This window comes from Crocodylus porosus, unplaced genomic scaffold, assembly GCF_001723895.1.
Source record: "Crocodylus porosus isolate Cpor-Errol unplaced genomic scaffold, CroPor_comp1, whole genome shotgun sequence".
NCBI classification, from domain to species: Eukaryota; Metazoa; Chordata; order Crocodylia; family Crocodylidae; genus Crocodylus; species Crocodylus porosus.
In genome coordinates, this window is record NW_017728949.1 from 33,809,748 (window position 1) to 33,812,973 (window position 3,226).

A 3,226-nucleotide genomic window follows, 5' to 3' on the forward strand; every position below is an offset into this window, starting at 1 on the left:
GGCCCGCTCCTCAGGGCTGCACAGCGCCGGGCAGGGCGGGGAGGCAGCCGGCGCCCGCGGGGCTGGGAGAGGCCTGGCTGGCCCGCGAGCAGGGCACGGGCGGAGCTGAAGGGGGACCGAGTCGGCAGCATTTGGTTTCTTCTGGGAGGTTTTTGCAGAAGCCTTGAAGCACTGGCGGAGCGGCCCGATCTTCTCCGCAGCCACTTGGGGGAGTCTGGGAATCTCTTCGGCTGGGAACAGGGCTCCCAAACTTGGAGGGAAGGTTGGCACGGGGGGATGTGCTTAAAGCGAAAAGAGCCGGACTCCCGTTAGGGTCCGCGGTTCCCTTGGAAATACAAATGAGAAAGACACCTGTCAAGCGCTTCCTGCTGGTGTAAGGTATCCAGGTTGTGGCCGTATTGGTCTAGAGGAAAAGGCAATTAGAACTCGTAGCAGAGATGGTTATCTTTTATTGGATCAAGATTTTTGCACAAAAAAAAAATCTGTAGAGAAATTCTTTAAAGAAATTTATTTTAAAGAATTTTTTTGCGGGGGGGGGGGGAATCTTGTTGGTCTAATAAAAGATATCATCTCTACTATGAGTCCTGATTGCCTCCTTCTGTTGTTTGCGTTTTCCTAAAGGTGGGTAGCAACAGCTGCTTACCTAGATGTCTTAAGTCTTTCTCTTTTTTTGGATCTGATCCCTGCTTTCACTAACCCAGAGTTTCCATGGTCCAAGGCCTAGATCAGGGGTGCTCAGCCTCTGTCCTTCAAGGCATATGTGGCCCATAGAGCCACATCTCCCTCATGCGGCTCCCCACTAGTCACTAGACTGGAAATTTGGGGGTGAGGGAATATAGTGGCTATTAATACCACCCTCCTCCCCTACTGCCAAATTGCCAAGCCCCAGCAGGAATTGGTGCAAGACCATGCCCCCTCCCACCTGCACAGCTGCATTGGGGACATTGATGAATTGAGTGGGGCTGGGCTTCCCCCCCCCCCCTTTCTCTGTGGGGTCTGCTGTAGTACTGGATTGGGCCCAGGGGTGGACCATGCACTGCCCATTTAGCCCACCAGAGAAAAAGGTTGAGCACCACTTGCCTAGAGATTAAAGATGAAAATAAACCTGTGCTCACTTCCCTAGTCTGATACTGGTTGTGTGATGACAATCAAATCAGTTTCCTCAATTACGAAAAGGTATTTATTTATTCTAATTGTATATACCCTGCTCTTCACAACAAAGGCTCAGGGCATGATAAAATAAGCATGACGATACTTGGCATAACTTAGAGAATATTAGGGCTGTGCGAAATTTCACTGAATGTTTTGTTTCAAAGTTGTTTTGATGCATTTTGAGCTGGAATCAACAACATTGAAACAAAACAAAAAGCATCAAAACAGCTTCAAAATGAAATGAGATAACTCAAAATATTTCTAAAGTTTCAAAATGTTTTGAGTTTTGAAGCAGCCCAGTGGTGGGAAGCACAGGAGAACCAGGGCTGTGCTCCAAGTGGCTCCACAGCCCTATGTAGGTTAGGTCAGCCCAGTGGGGACCACAGCCCTGGCCCTCCCTGCCTCCCACTCTTGGGCTGCGCTCCATGGGGCTGGCGGAGTTGATCAGAGTGCAGTGCCGGCTCTGCCTGCCTCCTGCCACTGGACTGTACCCCATGGAGGTCAGCCCAATGGCAGGAGGTGGGCAAAGCTGGGGCTGCATTCTGCTTTCCATCACTGGACTGAGCTCTATGTAGCCTGGTGCTAGGTGTGACCGGTCCCAGGTGGCAGCGGCAGCCTCCTGTCATTCAGCACAGATCCGGGGACCTGCACCCCCCGGAGGAGTCTGGCACAATGCTGCAGCCCTCCTGGGGGTGTGAGCCCCAGGATCAGCATGCCAGATGACAGAAGGCTGCCAAATTTTGCTTTCAAGACTTTGAGGTGCAGTTTCCAAGAAACCTCTGCACCTATCTCCTTGAAACTTCATGCCCTCAGAAGGGGCTACCATCCCTGCAACTTGCATCCGAATCAGGCAACAAATGACAATGTTTTAGGTATTGCCATAATTCCCCATTATAGCCTACGGGTGAAACTTGGAAATGAGTCAAAACAGAAAAACAGTTTCACTGAAATGAAATGGAACAGTGCTTCAAAATGAAACAAAACAATGAAACAAAGCATTTTTCCTTCAGAATGGCGAAAAGGACAAAGAAACGAAACAATGTTGTTCCAGACTTTCTAGAAAACTATGGATAACAAAGTGCTGAATTAGTGAAAGGCTGTTTTTCTTCTTTCTCCAAATCTAACCTTCTAACAGTTAATAAACAATAACAATTGTGTTTCTTTGTATTTTATACAGCAAAGAGAATTTGATAGCCCAAACTGATTATCGTCACAGTTAACTAAATACTGGTTAACTAAAAATACTTTAGATCAGTGGTTCTTAACCTCCCTAGTCTCAAGGTACGCCATCATAGTTTTTTTAATGAGATACTGCTCTATTCACAAATGGTTAGCTATTAATAACAGTATTTACCTCCTTGCAGAGGGGCAGGATAGCTTTTATTTGCCTATCTCCTCACAAGTCCTGAAGTATCCTTCAAAGGTTGCTGTAGCACCCTGGGTGCCCTGAAACCCTAGCTCAGGGGTCGGCAACCTCCACCCCATGTGCCAAGCATGGCACACGAGGCCATTTTGCTTGGCATGCCACGGTCAGCCCTGGCTCTGGGTAGCTGCTGCCAGCAACAGAGACCAGGCTGCTCCCAGCAGAGCTTGCTTGAAGTGACTGCATATGCATGGAGCTGATGCCAGAGCTGTGGAGCCCAGTGCAGCTGTTTGCAGCCTGCCCGCTGCTTGCTGCAACTGCCCACAGCCCAGGCTGGCTACAAACAGCTGTGCCAAGCTCTGGAGCCCAGTCACCGGCTCTGTGCCAGGAACAGGAGAGATACTGGGGTTGTGCTGCCTCAGGCCTCTCCCCCACTGCCCACTCTGAGGCACATGCTGGTACAGAGCTGATGCCAGGGCTCCAGAGCCTGGCACAGCTGTTTGCAGCATCCTGGCTGCAGCCAGCCCCAGCTCTGCGTAGCTGGCAGGCAGGAGAAGCAGAGCTAGGGTCAGGGGCAAGGGGCAGCAGGGCTGGGGGGCAGGGGCTTTAGGTGGGGGGCAAGGGGTACAAGCAGTGCCATATACCTGCTGCCCTCGTGTAGTTTTTCTGGCATGTCGGCACTCCGGCACCTTTCAGGGTAGACATTGTGGT